The sequence below is a fragment of the Zootermopsis nevadensis genome, unplaced genomic scaffold, assembly GCF_977971745.1.
Source record: "Zootermopsis nevadensis isolate Lab colony 2312 unplaced genomic scaffold, Znev_1.0 Znev_ptg000061l, whole genome shotgun sequence".
NCBI classification, from domain to species: domain Eukaryota; kingdom Metazoa; phylum Arthropoda; class Insecta; order Blattodea; family Termopsidae; genus Zootermopsis; species Zootermopsis nevadensis.
The window spans coordinates 2425564-2442379 of NW_028259192.1; the positions used below are offsets into that span (position 1 = coordinate 2425564).

Consider the following 16816-nt stretch of genomic DNA (forward strand, 5'->3'; position numbering starts at 1 on the left):
GGGGGACCTAGTGTGGCCTAATGACAAAAATCTGTTTTCAAAGAGCATTTGGCAAAGATAGAAAGAAATTTGTCCAACAGGGACAGGTCCCGTCCACATCCAAATGACATCGCTGAAAACACTGTTACAAAATTTTTGTCAACAATTCTACAAAGAATTTCACAAACACTGCAACTTTCAATTACGGTCGGGACGTTCCCGTTTGTAACGTTCTTTCATTTATTTGTGGACAGGGCTGTTTAGTCTAACCTCTAGTAAGTGATTTCGACTAGAACGGTTAAGACAAGCAAAGACTAAGCCTAACAGAAAACAGACGATTAATCTACAATAGGTTAAAACAGAATTTATGAGAACAAGGGTAATATTTCTTCCTGAAGACACTCAATGAACATCAGAGACTAGTATCAGGGAAACAGATTTATAATTAGTCTCGCGTCCTATATATTAAATATTTCAGTTATCGAATCTTAAAAATGACGTGACGAGTTTGAAAAGACTAATCTAAGTTCGAAGGATTCTGACGATGTAGGAGCTCGCCAGGGGTAAGTCGTCATAACTGGGGCGATTGTTAATATGGAAATAATAGGCTAATAGGATAACATAAAAAAGTACAAACTGTGAAATTTTGTGAAATGTGGTTCTTCATTTTGGCTTTCGTGGTTGGAGATGCCTGAGAATTACGAAGTTTATGAACTTGAGGGCCAGTAATTTAACTAACCACTAGGAGCTCAAGGCTATGATCAACAACTGACAAGTTATTTTTCAAAGTAATTTGTTTTAGAAGCTGACTAACATTAACTGGGTATTAATTTAAATGAGACTCGAAAATAATTCAATGTTACATCGCGTTTTAATTCGGACATTCGTGTAAAAAAATGTAAAAAAATAAAAATTGTGATTGAATTTTACTCGGAGGGGGCCATGTAATTCATTCATATCAATATTCCTTTGTTTTTCTTCCTATAAGTTTAAGATCAAAAGCAGTTTGGTGCATATGATAAAGGCAGACTTGAGGGCAACAGAAAACCATTAAAAAAATCAACTCGTTTTAAAAAGTCATTTTATGGGAACATTTAACTTCATTATGACTCCTGCATATTTCAATGTAGTTCACGCAAACACAGTCTTCATATCAGAGCAAATCTTGTTGTCGTTAACGAAATATTTTTTATAATAATTTAATATAAATGTGAAATTCGCCTTCAGTACTTTCTTATAGATTAATAATCATACCTATTCCTGAGATGGTAAAGTTGCGTCATATTGTGATATAATAAATATATATTGTTTAAATCTTGTCCGTCTAATCACAATAAATTCTTATTAAATATTAAAATATTACAATAATTAACATTTAAAATATTACAATAATTAACATTTAAAATATTTAAAATATTAAATTATTGTAATATTACAATAATTAACATTTAAAATATTTAAAATATTAAATGATGTTCTTTATCGAAATATTCGATTTACATTAGACCATCGAATATTTCGATAAAGAACATCATTTAATATTTTAAATATTTCAAATGTTAATTATTGTAATATTTTAATATTTAATAAGAATTTATTGTGATTAGACGGACAAGATTTAAACAATATATATACCTATTCCTGTAAAACAGGTCCTACATCACAAACTTTAGTGTCTATAATAACAATAACACTTAGTACGAATTTCTACCGTACAGAGCGCTGAGTGACAAGCACCGTACTTTACATTGATCTCTGTAAATGTACCACACCTCTGCAATAAAATTTCCCCCGACTCCTCCGGAACTGTGTATTTCCTCTACGTCATTACATTTCTCAGCCAATAAAATAACAGAGCATTCTCTCTTTATACGTTTCTATAGAGATGTGAGGGATTTGTTAGGTTACCCCAGCGCCAATTGGATATCTTGCGGCGGAAGAGTGAAGCTATTCAGAAACCAATTCCATTTTCTAAACCGTATTGTTGTTAGGGGGGGCTTTGCCTTTATTTAACGCACCTCGGATGAAGAGGGGGCACTTCCACGACACAAGCATAGGGGTTGGAAAGGGGAAGGGCGGATATCATTTGATATTTACTGGTTTAAGGGTTGGAAAATGGTGTAAAGGTTTATTATATTGCAGGAGGGGGAACAAGGATCAGGCTGTGATAGCAACAGTTTTAGGATCTCCTCTATATTGTATTGTTTTGTTTCGCTTTTATTTTACTGTGAGGATGACTACAGAAGTACCGGGTGTTTAAAAAAGAGACAGTACATACCAGACAAGTAGGTCCTTTTCTGCGGAAGCCAAAATGAAAGACTTTTGCATACGAGGTGCGATCGAAAGGTTTCCAGAATGCGCGTATAAAAACCCGTACACTTATCTCAGGTATTAAATTCATCCATCACCTTCGAAGTAGTTCCCCTGGGAGTGAACACAACGATCCCAGCGCCGCTGCCAAGCCTGGAATCATCCCTGGAAATCTTTCTTTGTCAGCCTGTCAAGCACCATCTGCGATTCTGCCTGAATCTCTTCTATCGTCTCAAATCTCCTTCCCTTTAGCTGAATTTTCATCTTTGGGAAGAGGAAGAAGTCACACGGAGCTTAGAAAGGAAGTTGGGGTCGGTTCTTGCAAGATCTTTGAGCTCCTGACAAACGAGAAGTCGATTCTGCTTCTGGTCCTCAGACAGGATGCGTCGCATGTGGAGTTCTTCCTTTAGAATCAGCTGACAGGTCCCATAGCCTATCCCAACAATGTCGCACAAGTCGTTGATGGTACGACGTCGATCTTCGTGAATGGCCTGCCGAATCTTCGTAACATTTTCGGGCGTTGTGCTCGAAGATGGTCGTCCAGAACGCTCGTCATCATCGACAGAGGTTCGGCCATTTTTAAAACGTGAATGCCACACAAAAGTTTGTGCACGACCCATTGCGGACTCCCCAAATGCTTGCTTTAGCATTTCATAGGTTTCCGTAGCCGTTTTGGCGAGTCTTTGGCAAAATTTGATTTGTACATGAAAATCCGCCATTCCGAAATCGCAGGAGAGTCGGTGTAATGCACTACTGAAACGCCCGTAACTAAGAAACAAATGCTAATTCGATGATACCGGCTGGCACACTGATTCACTATGAATGTAGGCCGCACCCCCTAGCGGCAGAAGCTCGTACTACATCCGGTTCACCCTCTATTGACACAGTCTGGAAACCTTCCGATCGCACCTCGTACTTGTCGCCGTGAGAACCTAAAATGCCTCCCAGGTTAAAGCAACATCTCCATTTTAATCTTAACACGGATCAGAATTTATTTATTTTTATTATACGTATCCTGTACAAAATTTTGTAAAAATCCGCCAAAACGGAGTAAGATGTAAACGCAGTTCATGATTAAAAAAATATTTTTAACTTCACCCGCGTGTAAACGTAGATCTACGTTTATAAGACACAGTAAAACTGCAATCAGATTCTTAACGCCAACATATATGCCCTCTGCAGTTGGTAATTTGAAAACTCTTAACGTCTCGTCGTCCTAGATACTTGGGTGATCTCTACGCTCCTCGACACGTCACTGACCTGCATGAACTACTCTCATTTACGAGATCATCGAAACTCGTGTGATGTTAAGTGAACAGCTGGTGTTCCAGTGACGGATGCTGTATCAGTTGGGTTAGGTTTTGCACAGCGGGGACCGGCGGTTAGAAGTCAATTTAGCACGCATTTATTAACTACTCCCACGCTAGGTACGTGTCTATCAAAATGCTTATATATTAGGGGGTTTCCTTCTCGGAGAAAATGCGAAAAACCGATGAGAAGAAATTCTAGGGGGACCAACACATTCAGTCGGACGCCAAGTGTAATCACTGTACACTGTCCATGACTTGACTAAACAGACGTTCGATAATAGCCCCTAGGGTAATTTCTATTAGCAAATGGTAACTATACGTACCAAATGCTATAACATAAAGCGAGAATTCTGACGGTCAAGCTTGTAGTATGTGGCCAATTTAACGCTAAAATTAAGATAATATTAAAATGTATTTTAAGGAAATAATTTTAGATGAGGTAATGAAGTTGAAATTGAATAAGGTATTCGAGGACAGTAAGGCCCATCTATAGAAAGTTTTACCTTCCTACGGCAGAGAGATACATTATGATCAAAATTCACGAAAACCACATCAAAAGATTTCCTGGTGGTTTTCGTTCGGTATAATTGGATTAATAAACACACAATTTCACTGTTGATTAAACAACCCCGAGCCGTAGGAGTCGAGTCCACGGCCCGCACATAATATTTCCTATTTTAAAATAAATTTAAAATTATTTTGAATCTGTTCGACTTCAGTCACACGAAACTGGATTAAAAACATGAATTTCTTAAGCGTTTTTTATCAAAGAAGTTCTATCAACACGTCGTAACAAGGAATGTCTTATTTTATCAGTGACGAGAACAGATGGCCGGAAACACTGAAGAGTTCTGTGTGGGCTGAAGATGGAAAACAGCTTCACGAAATCTGTTAATGAACTGAGGAATCAAACAGATAAAACACGAATACACTAACTGATGTGAAGAGTAAATAAAATGTTAGTTAGCTCCTGGTATTAAAAATCTATGCTACATTACGTAAATATCAGAATAATTAATAAGATAAAATAATTGCGTCATATTGTGAATCAAATATTAAATTAATTATTCGGTTTTGTCAGTCTAATCGCAATTATATTTAAAATTTACAAATAAGATAATTAAAATATCATTTTATGTTCCACATCGAATAATCGATTTACATTTGGAACATTTTTACAACATGTTTCGGTTTCATCGAACCATCTTCAGGTGTAAAATTATATCAACAAAATTATTTTATTTGTAAATTTTAAATATATTGTGATTAGACGGACAAAACCGAATAATTAACAGAATAATTAAGTCTAAGAATATTTAAAGATTTTCTTTCAAGTGTAGAGGTTTTTTAGTGTCGAATGAAAATAGAAAATTATCATGAACGCCGGGTAATCAGCAAGTAGGCTGAGTTTCAAATAGAATTCGACGTACGAATATATTCGGTGTAAAATTCGACATAAGAACCTAAATAAATTGCTTGTAACGAGGGAGATATAATTATAATGTGTGTGTGTGACCTCTTTAACGTCATTCAAACGTAAGGACCAATGGAATTCGTCATGAAACTTTTGCATTCGAAGATGTTCTGACGTCCATATTTCAAATTCCGTATTAAAACGTATTTCTGAACCTGGAGAACATTGTACCTGATCCAGGAAAGAAAGAAAATGTTCGTGGGCTCTCTGGGTCAACAAAAACTGTGAGATCGCTCACTCGAAACCTGACGTACATTTGATATACGGATCAGACTTCAAAAAGCTCTGGAATTAATGAGGTAGTGTAGCTGCGTCATATTGTGATATTAATTAAAATAATTATTATATTTGTTTACCGTCAAATCACAATAAAATAGTAAGATAAGATAATTAAAATGATTAAAATATCATCTTACGTTCCATATCGAGCATTCGATTTACATCGGAACATTCACAACATGTTTCGGTTTTATGAAACTGTCATCAGGTGTAAATTATAAACTTTTAAACTCAAATTACAATTATTTATAGTTTTTACAATTTTATACTTTTATCATCTTTCACAGTATATTTTTTGGAAGTTGTGTTTAGATATTATTAATATAACATTAATGTTGAGGTGGTGTTATTGATGTTTATACCAGTCATATATGAAATAGCAATCGGTTCAGATGTGTTCAGAGGAGAGATCCAGAAGTGTTACCATCTCAGAACAAGGTTCGTTATTGACTGCGGTGTAAGTGGGTGAAAGGTGGTTTGTCAGGGTTGGGGTCAAGGTACTGGAGTGCATTAAAAATGGGGTTGTTAAGCAAAATGTTTATAACATACACCTGATGACGGCTCTATGAAAGTCGAAACATGTCGAGAATGTTCCGATGTAAATCGAATGCTCGATATGGAACATAAGATGATATTTTAATCATTTTAATTATCTTATCTTACTATTTTATTGTGATTTGACGGTAAACAAATATAATAATTATTTTATTCTGTGGAATTAAGCTATTTAGAGTAAGTACTATTGAGCTCTAACGCGTAGAAGTCTATTTTCTTTGTCATATAGAACTGTATGTAGACCATGGACAATCAAAGAGTATTTTCCTTTAATACATTGTTTACTTTACAAATGTTTTAAACCTGGACGAGGTCCTAGATCCATCGGACAGGTTTCTGTGGATTTCTAACCTCAACAAAATCCACCTTCTGAAACGTATTTTTATAATTTATACGACACACGACATTCAAAATCAAATTTAAACAATATGTTTCTTTCATTGTTGAACGCGCCCAAAAGTACATGTCTTGAATATTTATTTATTATTTAGTGTTCTGTCTGACGACAGGTCAGGTCCATATGAACAGGATCCTTCCATCCTTTTCTCGGACTGGGACCTGTTCATATACGTTCTTGGCAGATGATCCGGAAGTGGTTTGCCATTGCCTTCTTCTGTGTGTGAATGGAGTAATTGTTGGGATGCCACGGAGGAAAACTCCGTGTTGTCTAGACCACGGCCTTGCCCAACACAAGTTATAAATTCGGGCACCGCCGGGAATCGAACCCGAGACCCCCAGGATTACAAGGCCAGCGTTCTAACCGCTAGACCACCGTGGCACGGTCTTGAATATAATGTAACTTAGAATTTGCTCAGACTCGGAAATGACAATGGAACATCAGCGAATCGATTGTCAGAGCGCCGAATGACTGTTGTGAGTCATTCAGGTGAGGTGAGGTTAGGTTCATTTCCTCGCGACACGTGAAGGCTTTCTGCTATCTTCTAGTATCGAATTTCCTAATGGCTCTTCATGTCCCATTGTTGACTCACTTAGTTTCCCACTTTAGCCGCGTGGTGGTTTTGTGGTTCCTATAGAATACCCACTCTCTGTGACCAAGAGTGGCGTACGACACAATTCTACATTTGCGCCTACAGAAAACCCTTCTTAGATCTGAATCTCTGGATAAATAAACCTAGCAATTGCTGTTTTAAACATCACTAATCAACTAGTGTTTGCAACTGACATGCGGTGTGTTTTACTGGAAATATGGACCGAATTTTTACATTTTATATAGAAGCAATGTTCTGGTTGGTGATCATATTGTACAGTAGAAATCTGTGTTTTGTGTTAAGACTAAAGGATTTCTTATTTAACAATAATCACACTACAACAATGCTGAAATATATAGTTATCTAACGGTACCCTTGCATGAGAGAGTGATATATATACGTAATAATATGAAAGAATAACTTGGCCTAGAAATGGTATGGTCGAAAAAGGAGATACGTCGCTATTGCACTGAAACGTCATAACTCGTGAAGATTCAGCTTCCGGTCATATGAAAGCTTTCTCAGGAAGAAGCGAGAGTTTGATGGAGTGGTCTCTCAATTTCCCGTCAACAATAACAAGTGACGAACCTATCCGCGCATTAAGTTACCAATTCCCTTGTATGTCGTGTCTAACCTCACTCTCTCATTATTCATGCCTGACAGCAGAAGGCAAATAAATGGTGAGCCCTCTGAAAGGAATTCGGACGTATTGAAAACGTGTAATTGCATTTCCCATGACTAATTAACGCAGTTCTTTTATATAGTCATTTCTTGTCATGTTGGATGGTTAATAAAGTGACGCGTATAAAATACATCATTGCACTATTTATCCGACTTAAACTGGACCGAGGGATTGTCGGGTAATCAAGAACGTTGGATAATACGGAATACCAACAAAAAAAACCACGAGTATTTATCAGTTCATTTTACGATATCATGAAATTACGAATAGAATTAAAGGATGTATTAACTGAAATATTGAATATATTTCTTTTTTCCTAGAGACGATTACTATATATTTCATAGAGAGATATATTCGGACCGAGGACCACACTTTGTCGATCTCAGTGAAAGTTACTGGATAGAACTTCCCCAGCAAACTAAACTTGTAAAGTCTATTTTAAACGTTCTGAACCCTTGGTAATTGATGATTTGCTTTTACGATTTTCAAATGATATATATATAATTCTGCTTCCGTAAGTAATAAATGTTTCTCTAAAAGTCAAATTTAATCTGGTTAAAAGGTATTGAAGAAACGTGACATATATGTCACGTCTTAGTTACTGTGGTTTCCATCAAGTAACTCGAAGCAGCCATTTTGTGACATTTATCACCTTCATTTTGTGTATAATTTCACATCAGTTCAACAGGCACATAAAATCCACGCCTGAATTGCATTGCTAATGGGTGTTATAAGTCGACGAGACTTACTCTGATAAAAATAAAAAGTTAGCACCCACACAAGTCGATAAAATTAAGTTCACTTGTCCTCCCTGCATGAAGTGCACAAAAGTAATGCACTACGCAGAGGTCATGTGTGTCTGTCCGTCCACATGTTTCGTGGCATCCCAATAATTACTCCATTCACACACAGAAGAAGGCAATGGCAAACCACTTCTGGATCATCTGCCAAGAACGTGTATGAACAGGTCCCAGTCCGAGAAAAGGATGGAAGGATTCTGTTCATATGGACCTGTCGTCAGACAGAACACTAAATAATAATAAGATGAGGTGGTCTAGCGGTTAGAACGCTGGCCTTGTAATCCTGGGGGTCTCGGGTTCGATTCCCGGCGGTGCCCGAATTTATAACTTGTGTTGGGCAAGGCCGTGGTCTAGGCAACACGGAGTTTTCCTCCGTGGCATCCCAATAATTACTCCATTCACACACAGAAGAAGGCAATGGCAAACCACTTCTGGATCATCTGCCAAGAACGTATATGAACAGGTCCCAGTCCGAGAAAAGGATGGAAGGATCCTGTTCATATGGACCTGTCCTCAGACAGAACACTAAATAAATAATAAGATGAGGTGGTCTAGCGGTTAGAACGCTGGCCTTGTAATCCTGGGGTCTCGGCTTCGATTCCCGGCGGTGCCCGAATTTATAACTTGTGTTGGGCAAGGCCGTGGTCTAGGCAACACGGAGTTTTCCTCCGTGGCATCCCAACAATTACTCCATTCACACACAGAAGAAGGCAATGGCAAACCACTTCTGGATCATCTGCCAAGAACGTATATGAACAGGTCCCAGTCCGAGAAAAGGATGGAAGGATCCTGTTCATATGGACCTGTCCTCAGACAGAACACTAAATAATAATAATAGCCCTACCTAACATGCAACCCCCAACACAAGGTTATTCATAAAATATTTAGGGCATATTTTTATGCCTTGTTTATTTTAAGAAGTCAATAAAACACATATTCGATTTCTCTAATTCAGTGCACTCGTTAAGAAACCTAGAAAGTAAACAAAATACGTAGTGACAAACTGATAATCCGTGATGATGGCCTCTGAAGTTCGAAACAAGCCGGATTTTGAATAAAACACCATTAACAAGATCCGGTAAGTTGTTACCCGTCGATTTTGCTCCAGTTTCGCAGTAAGTCACTGGACCTTCCTCTTACAATCAGTAAAGGTTTTGTCATGTTCCTGAAGATGGCAAATGTAATGTTTGTCGAAACATTCGACCTGGCCTATCCCCTAAAGCAGGAGAGTCCACACTGCAAAACCAGAACCGAATTATTGGGTTTAAATCGATCGGGTCCCCTGATAAGATACACGTAGAATCTACTGGGGTTTCAATACCAAATAAGCTCACTGTGTAATGCCATAAATTGATTCTTTTGTGTTATTAAAATGCCGTTTTACGTGTACGAGAAATTATCCCAATCAGCAAATGATCACTAAAAAAGCAAACAAACTCATGAACGTAACTTAATTATTAAGAATGAATATTGGGAGATGTTCTGGGAATCTAATGGTGATTTGTGGACCAACAAAAGCATACACCTTACTGCTTAATATATCATATGATCTGAGTTTCCATTAGGATAATATTCTAACCTTGTTCCACACGAAAATCTAGTTTCATTTCTTGTTTCGTCAATCTACATTCAGCCAGTATCTATTATCATCTGCAGAAAATTTGTTTTGCTCCGTTATTGTTGGTTTCGTTATGCCCCTGTTCCACCCCGCAGAAAATAACAGCGCAACAACATTCTCTCTTATACGGTACCATCAGTTTTCATTCGCTTCGCTTCCATATCGCACCGCTAGAGGCGTGACATGTGATTTACCCCATCATGGTCATACGTGCATGAGTGTGACAAATACTTTCCAACGAAAAAAAAATTTGTAACTCAAAATGTTATGAGTGGATTTTTATTATTATTTAAATATACAGTTGCACGTAGATACCGTGGAATTCCAGAATGATGTTACCTACTGAAGGAAATTCATAAAGCAAGCAAGGTAAACAAATTGTCTGCCAACTCATTGTATCATCAAATTCAACTATTCGGTTTTGAGACTCATCGGCCATATTTAACCGGAGCGGCCGGGTAATTTTTGAGCAAACACGGAGATAATGACCGGAGGAAGCATTTCTAAAACGTCGATAAACATACCAAACTTCACGGGGGCAAGAACCCAGAAGACAGAAACCTTTGGAAAATAAGTTCATTACAACAGACCTAAATGTTTTGGCTTGTAGATAACGAATACCGGCACTGAATTTTTTATTTTACACACGTCAACATGAGAAGTTTCAGAGCTACAACAACCAAAATACCTTTGATTGGGCATTGGCCAAGTGTCGGAGAAGAAGCCCTTAACTTAGGACCTCGGGGGTTGCAATAAATGTGTATTATTTATTATTTATTTAGTGTTCTGTCTGACGACAGGTCCATATGAACAGAATCCTTCGATCCTTTTCTCGGACTGGGACCTGTTCATATACGTTCTTGGCAGATGATCCAGAAGTGGTTTGCCATTGCCTTCTTCTGTGTGTGAATGGAGTAATTGTTGGGATGCCACGGAGGAAAACTCCGTATTGCCTAGACCACGGCCTTGCCCAACACAAGTTATAAATTCGGGCACCGCCGGGAATCGAACCAGAGACCCCCAGGATTACAAGGCCAGCGTTCTAACCGCTAGACCACCTCATCTTATTATTATTTAGTGTTCTGTCTGACGACAGGTCCATATGAACAGGATCCTTCCATCTTTTTTTCTCGGACTGGGACCTGTTCATATACGTTCTTGGCAGATGATCCAGAAGTGGTTTGCCATTGCCTTCTTCTGTGTGTGAATGGAGTATTTGTTGGGATGCCACGGAGGAAAACTCCGTGTTGCCTAGACCACGGCCTTGCCCAACACAAGTTATAAATTCGGGCACCGCCGGGAATCGAACCCGAGACCCCAGGATTATAAGGCCAGCGTTCTAACCGCTAGACCACCGTGGCGGTTAATATATGTGTAAGGACAGGCCAAGTGTAGGCGACATCGCCGGGTGAACGGTGAAGATGATGATAGTTGAGGTATTCAAAATCAGGAAGGAGAGTGTCTTCAGCTGACATTCGCCTGGAGAGATTATAAAAATGGGTAACTGGTTACCCTGTCCATGGAGGCGGTGTTTCCTTCGAAACAGCCTACACAGTGTCATAACCCAGGTGACCACGATACAACTTCAAGACCTAAAAATTCTCTAAGCGTCACTATTTCAGCAATATCCCCGGTAAATTTGTTCTATCGTCTGACACGAAACTTCACACGTTTAAAAAACAGTCACTACGTCAACATCCAGCCTGCGGCCCACTATTTGCAAACTACCGCTTATGTGAGCGGGTAATATGACTGTATTGGTTAATTTGAAAAGCATTTGATAAGATATTACGCAGGGCTCGTGTTGATATTGAGTTTATACGAGCCGGAGTGCGCTGAATTGCTTATCTTGTCTATAGGCACCCCGAGGCCGACCCTCGGTGCCTGTGATGAATGCGATTTCTGATCTGCGTCACAGTCGCGTGCGCCCAAGTCACTTCCCACTGCGAAAATATACCCCTAATAACCCTCGACCCCCTGCCTTTCACCCCCATATAACATCCCTTTGTAGAATATCTTTTTGTGCTGTGAGACAAATCGGATTTGTCTGAAGGGCTCCGAGGCTCAGCGAAAGTTCTCTTACGTGAAAGAGTTTGTTCTGTACCTACGGCTCTTAGTGGGGTAACTGCCCAGTCCTGTCTCTTATGATCTTCTCTGTCTTCCATTTTTCATTAAATATTTCATAAGATTATAAAGTTGCGTCATATTGTGATATAATAAGTATATATTAAATCTTGTCCGTCTAATCACAATAAATTCTTATTAAATATTAAAATATTACAATAATTAACATTTAAAATATTTAAAATGTTAATTATTGTAATATTTTAATATTTAATATTTAAAATGTTAATTATTGTAATATTTAATAAGAATTTATTGTGATTAGACGGACAAGATTTAATATATACTTAATATATATTAAATATTTCATTGTCCACTTTCCTTCCTTTTTCGATCTATAAACTATATTTCCCCCTTCATAACCTGTACTATTTCTTCGTCAACATCTAAAACATGGCGACGTTGCGCATAATTTTATATCACGAAAATTTGAACTTCAGTGAACAGAGCCTCAGTACTTTCGTATGCTGTTTGAATAAGAAGGGAAATAGTTAACATACTTTATTTAAATAGGCCATACTTTAATATTTTAAAGTTTCTCTTTAAGCCATATCACTAACGATGACGTCAGAAGGGAAACCAAGAGAATAAAAATGCAAAAATTCTATCCAAGGTCACTATTGAAACAATACGATCCAATCGTATTATTACAACAGCCTAATCCAAGGTTACCTTTGCAAAGATTCCCAGATAAACGGACAAAGACTGAGTTTACGGAGAAAATTCAATATCGCTTCTCAGAGTCTGCGATAACATCTACCTTGTAAGACTTGAGGTTCTCACAGCGGTGAGTATGAAGATTTCCGTCTTCTGGGTTGTTGCGCTGTGTAGTCTGGTAGATGTTAACCAACGTTTCAGAGGTCATACTGCCTCCATCATCAGGGCGATGAGTATGAAGATTTCCGTCTTCTGGGTTGTTGCGCTGTGTAGTCTGGTCGATGTTAACCAACGTTTCAGAGGTCATACTGCCTCCATCATCAGGGCGATGAGTATGAAGATTTCCGTCTTCTGGGTTGTTGCGCTGTGTAGTCTGGTCGATGTTAACCAACGTTTCAGAGGTCATACTGCCTCCATCATCAGGGCGATGAGTATGAAGATTTCTGTCTTCTGGGTTGTTGCGCTGTGTAGTCTGGTCGATGTTTGCCAACGCCATGATGACGGAGGCAGTATGACCTCTGAAACGTTGGTAAATATCTACCAGACTACACAGCGCAATAACCCAGAAGACAGATATCTTTATAGCCCTGATGATGGAGGCAGTATGACCTCCGAAACGTTGGTTAACATCGACCAGACTACACGGCGCAACAACCCAGAAGACGAATATCTTCAACATCTACCTTAACGAAACAATGACCGTGTAAGGAAACTAATAGTAGCTCAGCTGGTCATGAAAAACAACGCTATTTACGGAGCCCAGAAGTCCACTGTCGTGTTAACAAGATCCCATCACTGGTCTCTACGACGAGTCAAATTAATTCAACCCAAATTCATTTCTACAAGATCCATATTAATATTATCCTCCAAACTACGCCGAGGTTCCCGACTGATTCTGTCCTTTCCATGTTTGCCCACTTTATGCCCCGCTAAAGTCTCAACCCCACTGCCAACCCTTAGCCAGGATCCAAGAAAACGAGGCAGAAATATAAGTTGCCCGACTTAAGCGACATAAAAGAACTTAATAAGTGCACTTAAACTGAAGAGAGTATGGACAGCATTACACAGAAGGAACAAATCCGATAAAGGTCCATGTGTCCGTCTCCTCCCACCCCTCGTAGCTCTCTTTTCGCTGCCGATAAATCAGCCCCCTCCCCCTCCCCCCACGCCCCTCGTCTGCTCCCTTTGTGATGCTGTTCGGGAGAGAGAGGATCATGCAATTTGCCGCCACTTCATCCCACAGGACCCGTTAGTTTTCGTTGGTAGCTTCAGGCGACAGATGGCTGACTCGTCCTGGTGTGGGGGGTTGGGGTTGGAGGGGGTGCCCACGTGACCAGGGCCTAATGAGCCGAGAGTGTGGCGTCATTTCCGCTCTGCTAGATAACCTCTAAACTCGAGAACTATTGCGCCCGACTATCACACAATTGAGGGGCTGTGAGGGGTGGATTCTGATTTTGATCAGTCGCAGTAATGCCAATGTTTCTGTTTTTAAATAATGTGAAGATGGTGGGGGTTGGATAAATCCGGAACGGGTTCCACTGTGTGAGGCTGATTTAGGGTAACGGATGGTTTTTGTTTCTATTAGCATTTTTTTTGAGTAAGTGATGCGAGGTTTTGTGTCCTAGTCCAGTGGTATTCAACCTTTTTTGTTCGCGTACCCCCAGATATAATTTCTCTTCAACTTTGTACCCCCAAAGTTGTTGGTGTATAATTCAAGTTATACATAGTATATAATCTACATCTAAAATAAATTAAATAAATTACATTACTGATTATTCAGTGTTTATCATAAAATAATATATATTTTTTAAATTTCACGTACCCCCTAAGATGTCTTCGCGTACCCCCAGATATAATTTCTCTTCAACTTTGTACCCCCTAAGTCGTTGGTGTATAATTCAAGTTATACATAATATATAATCTACATCTAAAAAAAATTAAATAAATTACATTACTGATTATTCAGTGTTTATCATAAAATATATATATTTTTTTAAATTTCACGTACCCCCTAAGATGTCTTCGCGTACCCCCAGATATAATTTCTCTTCAACTTTGTACCCCCAAAGTCGTTGGTGTATATTTCAAGTTATACATAGTATATAATCTACATCTAAAAAAAATTAAATAAATTACATTACTGATTATTCAGTGTTTATCATAAAATATATATATTTTTTTAAATTTCACGTACCCCCTAAGATGTCTTCGCGTACCCCCAGATATAATTTCTCTTCAACTTTGTACCCCCAAAGTCGTTGGTGTATATTTCAAGTTATACATAATATATAATCTACATCTAAAATAAATTAAATAAATTACATTACTGATTATTCAGTGTTTATCATAAAATATATATATATTTTTAAATTTCACTTACCCCCTAAGATGTCTTCGCGTACCCCCGGGAGTACGAGTACCCCAGGTTGAATAACACTGTCCTAGAGTTTCAAAATTCGAATGTAATTCGGCACTGGATACAAGTGAGTGGTTAGCTACAAGTTCCGTCCGCTTCACCATCAGGGAAAGACCCCTTTGTATATATTTTATAATTGGATTAGCTGTCGTAAATTAAAAAAAAAATATTCTACCCTGTCAGGCATCGAACCCCGGGTTTCCAGCCGTAAGACACCTTCAAAACTAAATTAACTTTATTATTATTTACAAACATGATCAGGTTTCACGGGGAGACGTTTCGGAAAACGTACGGTAACGACACACAGCTTCAGGCTCTGCGAACAGACATCAGTCACTTTTCAAATGCAAGTTCGAGAAAGTAGTCAGTCCCTAAGGATGGCGTAAGAGTTACTGTCTTCATACGTAATCACTGCTTCAGCACGGCAATGTATTAAATATGACAACTGATATGGATGGATTTACTTACATCTGCCTACTAAAGTATACGAATGCCATTATACGATCCACTCACTTGTCCGTGACAGAGCTCAGTGGCACGGCATATTAGATTCGCGTCATTAAAGCTCTATACAGTTTCGTTTCTATTCAGAAACAAGCACAAGTATCATATTGGCCGTGATATTTATTAGGGTTTGTACTACAACAAAACGTACCACCACAATTCAATGTAAATTCAATCGGCATTATGTATTAATGCGTGAAGTCGACCCAGAAATAAATTACATACGCACAAACACACGCAATGTTTCGCTTCACAATAATCAAATCGAAACAAATGCGATCCGTTTGTCTGCTACACTAGCTCCGCACGTGGTGAAATCGTAAAAGCTCAACAGCTGATTAATGCTTTCAAGTTACTTAATATTTATCAATGAATAAGCTAAGTTGCAATTGTTTGTGCCATGTGGCGACACATTCGAATTGAATGTAAACAAAACATCAAATATTCGTAAGCATTTAATATTGCAGATCTGTATCACAGTTTCCGCTTTCAAAACAAGAAGACAGAGTACTCCTCGTTATCGTTGTGCATTTTATGGTTCCGAAGGGTCAGACACTGGATTTATTTTACGCATTACAGCACGCATAGTAAGGAAGAATGTGTCTGTCAGCTTAGTTATCTCCGGAACAGATACGAAGACCAAGAAGTAGATGGAATAATAATGTGATATTTTTTTGAGAAAACAGTTCTCGAAGATGGAACGTGAGACTGGCATGGCATCATGTAGCTTTCGCACAGAACAAAGGTACCATCATAAAATTCGTGTTCATAATCTTTATTTTATTATTATTATTTAGTGTTGTGTCTGACGACAGGTCCATATGAACAGGATCCTTCCATCCTTTTCTCGGACTGGGACCTGTTCATATACGTTCTTGGCAGATGATCCAGAAGTGGTTTGCCATTGCCTTCTTCTGTGTGTGAATGGAGTAATTGTTGGGATGCCACGGAGGAAAACTCCGTGTTGCCTAGACCACGGCCTTGCCCAACACAAGTTATAAATTCGGGCACCGCCGGGAATCGAACCCGAGACCCCAGGATTACAAGGCTAGCGTTCTAACCGCTAGACCACCTCATCTTATTATTTATTTAGTGTTGTGTCTGACGACAGGTCCATAT

At 38.6% G+C, this 16816-nt stretch overlaps 1 protein-coding gene across 4 annotated transcripts in view; it reads right to left on the bottom strand.

The window, feature by feature from the left end:
- The window catches only part of LOC110835676 (uncharacterized), a 432687-nt gene that overhangs the window by 92885 nt on the left and 322986 nt on the right, over positions 1-16816 (bottom strand). The gene's annotated exons all lie outside the window — the stretch shown is intronic.